The 6,000-nt window shown below is 44.1% G+C and overlaps 1 pseudogene; it reads right to left on the bottom strand.

Moving 5' to 3' along the window:
* Positions 1–1,890: 1,890 nt before the first annotated feature.
* On the bottom strand, positions 1,891–5,590 carry LOC123188496 (protein Rf1, mitochondrial-like; annotated as a pseudogene).
* Positions 5,591–6,000: the final 410 nt, after the last annotated feature.

Raw genomic sequence — 6,000 nt, 5'->3', positions numbered from 1 at the left:
TTTCTAAGTGTTGAAGATTGACATGAACAAGTTCAAATCAACCTGGGGCCTAATGTTGGGGATATAGCTATTGGGTATGACCCAGGAGGGGCCGGGTTATACCAATGGCGATTTATCATCACAAAGCCCATGAAGGTGTCGAGGATGGCGGTTCATGAGGATGACTTATTAAAGAGCCCAAAGCCCAAAGGCGGCTTAAGGCCCATAAGTGTAAACCGCCATATATGTATGACTTGTATTGTAAGGCAATGGTAATTAGTCACCGAGTCGGACACGTTGTTTATGAGCCGTCCGGGACTCCGTGAGCCGCTGGGCGTCAACCTGTGTATATAAAGGGACGACCCGGCGGCAGTTTAGGGAAAGAAGCAAGAGATCAAAAGTTAGGTCAAGCGTATTCGCTCCCTGGTAATCGAGACATAAGTAATACCGCCTCAAACTGGATTAGGCCTTTACCTTCACCGCAAGGGGCCGAACCAATATAAACTCTCTGTGTCATTTGTCCCTTTAACCCCTTTAAGCTAACCTAGTTGCAATGGCTCCACGACTAAGTCCTCACACTAGGACATCTGCCGTGACAGTTCCACGACATTTGAGCTAGGGGTGGCTCTTATGCTTGTGCTAAAATTGTGAAATAATCTGGGTAGCTCCCAAATATCACAAAAGGGTTGCATGCCAGATGTGGGGGTGAGTGTCGGGCTAGAACACCAAAAGGGAGAATTGGTTTACTTATTCACCATTCAACAAAATGATGAAAGAAATAGGGGTTGGGTTTAATAAAATAGCCAATATAATCATGGACAAAATGCAACATGATGGTGATAAAAAAAACTTCTAATTAGGGGTGTTACTCCGGGGGTTTTATTTATGGGAAGGGGGTGTTACAGTTAACACACTCAAACAAGCTTGGTAGTACCGGTTAAATAAAACACGGCGGTACCGGGTCTGTCAAAAATCTCAAATGTGGAGTGGCTAAAGTGGATACTTTGAGGATCTTTGGCTTGGGGAGCTTCCATGGAGTTCATACCAAAGTACCTTAGCTTGTGCCCCTCTTGATAGTATGGTTTTCCTACACTCAATGGTAATCTTGGATTCACTAAAAGGCCGTAAATTACAAATATGAAGTTTGAGGTAGACACCATCTTCAAAAGTTGGAGGTAGGGGACACAGATGATATCCCAAATATTCATGGGTACTAAATTACTGAAATAAAACTTTATAAATACCAGTCCTCTCAATTGTTTTGTCATTAATCGCCAAAACCCAATAGGGTTATCTAAGAGATGCACCGTCAGACTGACAAAGAAAGTAGATTCTGTTTATTTTTCTGAGTTTAATATACAAGGCCTAGGGATACAGTTATGTTCTCCTTTTTGGCAATTGACATATAGTTACCTTTGTGTACCTATTACACATGAGAACTCTATGTATGATAATCTGATTAGAACATAATTCCTAGGCCATGTCATGAAATTTGTAGGCTCGATGATGTTCTTTTTATAACTAAATATTACAATTTTTTCTTTTTTGAGAGGGACATACAACTGTTCTATTAAAGATGCACAAACCATAATCCATGGTGCCAATGTATGGAAAACAATATATCAGCTCATACAAAAAGGAATCAGGATTTCACCAAATGTATGTATGCAAAAGAGTTGTTTAGACAATGAGCATGTATGACAAGAAAGTTTGTAGGAGAAGCATTACTAGTTTGCCAAAAAAAAAAGAAGCATTACTGAGTTCAACAGATACAATCAGAGGCAGGACAACCTCACGCAGATGCATCAATACTTTTGCAGCTTCAATTAATTTTCTCAGAAAGAAGGTGAGTAGGGCCTTTACCTTGTCAGAACAGATGGTAAATAAATCCTGACAACAATACCGTTTAAATGAAGCAAACGAGCAACAATAACAAACACACAAAACTTTGCATTCAGTCATACTATAAAAGAGAAGAATGAAACAACCGAACTACTGATCAGTGATCACGAGCTAAAGAAAACAGCCTCCCTGAACTTCCTGATGAACAACTGAATTGTCAAATCTTCTAACTGCAATAAAGGAAGTGAGGCTGCATTTTTGAGGAAAAACATGACGATGTTCACTTTATTGTGATATTTAGAAACACTGTACAGAAGAGTGCAGAATGAACACGATCCTCACGTAACTGACATATTTCTTCAACAGGTGCATAAACAGCACCGAAGAGTGCAGACCCATCATGGCATATTTGTTTCCGGAAGTAGATAGATCCTCCTTGTAGCCGAGCTTGAAAGCAAATGACTGCTTCATACCTGATGCCAATTCGTTGTAGCCAAGCTTGTGTCCTGCCAAAAATTCCAGTCAGTGCAAAATTGTGAATACTGCTTTTGTGGAGTACAGCCTCCCATTTCTCTGCACTCAGCCTTGGTGCTCATTACAGATCCTACTGACAGCAGCATAGAGTATTGGAGACTTCAGCGTGAGCACTGCAAAGTAAAAGTAAACCCACAGTTTCATACGGACCTATGACCAGAGCACTAAGATTAACATTTCTAAAAATGCATTCATATGAAGGAAAGTGTCTGTTTTACAAAGATTAAAAAATGTCCGGTGGCTGCTAGAAAAATATTGTATACCTTCCAGTCGCCATCAGAAGTCCTTACCCCCAAAAAGTTCTCCAACTAGTCTGTGTTAGACTACTTGGTCTACCTTTCCACTCCCATCGAAGGTTAAAAGATTCATAGACATTTCACACTCTTGTGATTTTGACACACCGCTAAATGACCCCAATGCTACAAGCAGGCAGTTTGGATTTCTTATACGGTCATACTGGCAGGAGGGTTTATGCAAGCAAAAACTCAAGCTTCCTGAGCAGAGTCTTGTGCAAAATCAACAAAATCCATCGAAAAATTGATACTTTGCAGGAAGCAATTTCATGTCCTCCCGATATTTCCCTTCTCTTGAAAAGAGAGACAACATTAATGAAGTCGTTGAAGCTTCAAGTGAGATGCTCTTCCCATCAACTTTAGACAAATAATTTCCGGCCTTGGTGATCTCACCTTTTTCCAACAACATTCTGATAATATCATTTAACAGACGAGAGCTGGGAGCTATACCACTCTTGTCCATCAACGAAAACATACTGTCAGCTTTTTCCACTGATCCTTCTTCCAGAAGATTTTTTATCATTACTCTGTAAGTAGATTCATTAGGCACCAACCCACTGGCTGATATTGTAGCAAACAAATCCTTAGCTTCTTCTTTTCTTTGAACGTTGTACATTGCATTAATCATGGTATTGAGTGTGGTAATATCAAACTTCACATTCATTGCTCGTAGTTTCTGGAACAGTGCGATCGCTTCGTCTGCACAATTATTTCTACAAAGGCCTCCTAGTATTATATTGTATGTGAAAATGTCCACCATTGTTCCACTCTCGATCATCTCATGGAACATTTTCCTTGCGGCAACAGTTCTCCCAGCACGAAACAACCCAACCATTATTACGCGATATGAAACAGTGTCAGGTTTAATTCTCTTACGCGGCATCTCTCTGAACAGAGTCAAACCATCATCGATCCTTCCATTTCTACAATAGCCATTAACAAGTGTACTGTATGTAAAAACATCAGGCTCAACACCAACTGATTCCATGACATCAAGCACTTTTAATGCTTTATCCATCTTCCCGACTAAGCAGTAACCATCAATCAGTGAATTAAATAAAATGCCATCAGGCCTCTCACCCATGTCTATAACCAAGTCAAAGATATCATGTGCATCCATAACCCTTCCTTCTTGGCAGAGACTCTTTATTACTGAACTAAAGAACGAAATGTTAGGACGAGGAATACCTCTGTCCATCATTTCATAAACCAACTGCTTAGCTTTAGCCAAATCACCATCTATGCAAAAACCCTGAATCAGCGCGTGATAAACAGCTTTGTTCGGTTGTACTCCCAAGGCAATCATCTGATTGAATTTTTCCATGGCCTCAGTCAGCCTACCCAATCTGGAAAGTCCAGCTATTATGCTGGAATAGGTGACTACATCAGGATTCACTCTGCGTTCCTGCATTTTACTTGATATCAGCATAGCTTCATCCATCATTCCACGTTTAGCATCAATTAATATGTTGAAAACATGGCAGTCGGCTGCAATACCATTGCTTTCCATTGAATTAAAGACATCAATCATATCAGGAAAGCATCCTTCAGTAGCATACCCATGAAGCAAAATACGGTATGAGACGATATTCGGTTTGTGGCCCTTGGCAGTCATGGCATCGAAAAACTCTGCAGCTTCTTTGCTTGTTCCATGCTTGCAAATGGAGGCCAGGAACGAGTTGCAAGTAACAATATCTGGTATAAGACCCCGGCTTTTCATTTCTCTGAACATTTTAGCAGCCTCTTTCAACCGCCCAGATGTGGAATATCCATTGATCATGCAAGTATATGTCACTGTATCAGGTTGAACACCTTTATCGACCATCTGCTGAAGGACTACTTCAGCCTTGTCCATTGCTCTGGCCTTGCACAACGCATCAATAACCGAGTTGTACGTCGCCACATCGGGCTCAACCCCTTGATGGATCATTTCATGGAATAGATTGCATGCCTTGCCTGTTTCGCCCTCCTTGAAAAAGCCATGGATGACCGTGGTATATGTCACCACATCAGGGAAGCAGCCACCTCTATCTTTTGCCATCGTCCGGAGCAGGTCGTGCGCCCGCTGGCTCCTGCTACCTTTACATAAGCTCTTAAGAACTATGTTGTATGCGAAGGCATCAGGCACACAGCTGAGCTCCGACATCCTATGAAGCAGCACGTACACAGCCTCTTCTGTCTGTTTTGCATAGCAGAGGCACTTGAGGAGGGTGTTGGCGGTGATTTGGTCTATCTTCAAGCCCGTCCTGAGGATGCAGCCGAATAAGGCAAGCCCTAGGTCTGGGCGACGCGCGCGGCAGCAGCAGTCCATGAGGACGCTGTAGGTGCAAACGGTGGGCACTGCAACCTGCGGGCTGGCTTCTTCTCTGCACACACGGTTGAAGAGAGCAAGGGCGAGGGCGGGGCCATCTTTGATGCAGGCAGTGGAGGACGTAGCACGGGCGAGGGCGGCAAGGAAGCCGTTCAGGGAGCGCTCGGGGACCGGAGTGCCCTGCCGCAGCAATTCATCGAACAGGTTGTGTGCATCTTCCGGCTGAGCGTGCCGGCGCGCACGCGCTCTGTGGCCGCGGCAAAGGCGTCGCGGGGAGACCAGGAGCGTGAGGGCGGCGAGATGGAGGTGGAGGAGGAGCAGCGGCGGGGGACTCGGAGACGGGAGATCAGTGTGATGGTATAGCGGCGTGACATCGGCGAGGTAAAGGAGGAGCGGTGGCGGAGAGCAGAATTCGGCTAGGTGCAGTGCAGGAGGAGGAGGACCGGAGGCGGAGGCGGAGGCGGGAAATCGGCGAGGTAAAGGAGGAGGGGTAGCGGAGACCGGACACCGGCGGACCGTCGACGAGGTGCGGGGGGAGCGGCGGCCGTCGAGTTCGTACACGGTGGAGAGCTTTTTGGAGTCGCAACTGAGAGCCTCCTCCCAATCAAAAGCTCAGTTTTGCTGGTTTCTATGCTCTCTCTCTTCTTCACAATCAAAAGCTTCTGTCCTTGACTGTGTTCGCTGAACGCTGAATAGGCCTGTAAAAAAGTTGTGTTGCAAAATATACTTTGTGAATCTTCCAAACACCCATTTTGGTTGATTTTCTCACGTATCCAAAAACCCACGGTGCAAAAAATAAACCCAGATTTGTACTGGTCGAATCCAAACCAGAGCGTCACGGTTTTCCTAATACGTGACAGAATCAGCAAACCCGGTTGTTAGGAGGGAGAGAAGGATTTGTGGAATAGTTGTTGTATTGCTTGAGCCTCGTGGGCATATATATAGGAATACATGATTACTTGGAGTACAAGGCAAGCCAGAATATTTCCTAGTGTAACATATGTTTCCTAATACAATCACGTTACTCAACATTCCCCCGCA

Source organism: Triticum aestivum, chromosome 1A (genome assembly GCF_018294505.1).
Source record: "Triticum aestivum cultivar Chinese Spring chromosome 1A, IWGSC CS RefSeq v2.1, whole genome shotgun sequence".
Taxonomy (NCBI): Eukaryota; Viridiplantae; Streptophyta; class Magnoliopsida; order Poales; family Poaceae; genus Triticum; species Triticum aestivum.
The sequence above is the reverse complement of the archived record's forward strand: the minus strand, read 5'-3'. Positions and strand labels throughout refer to the sequence as shown.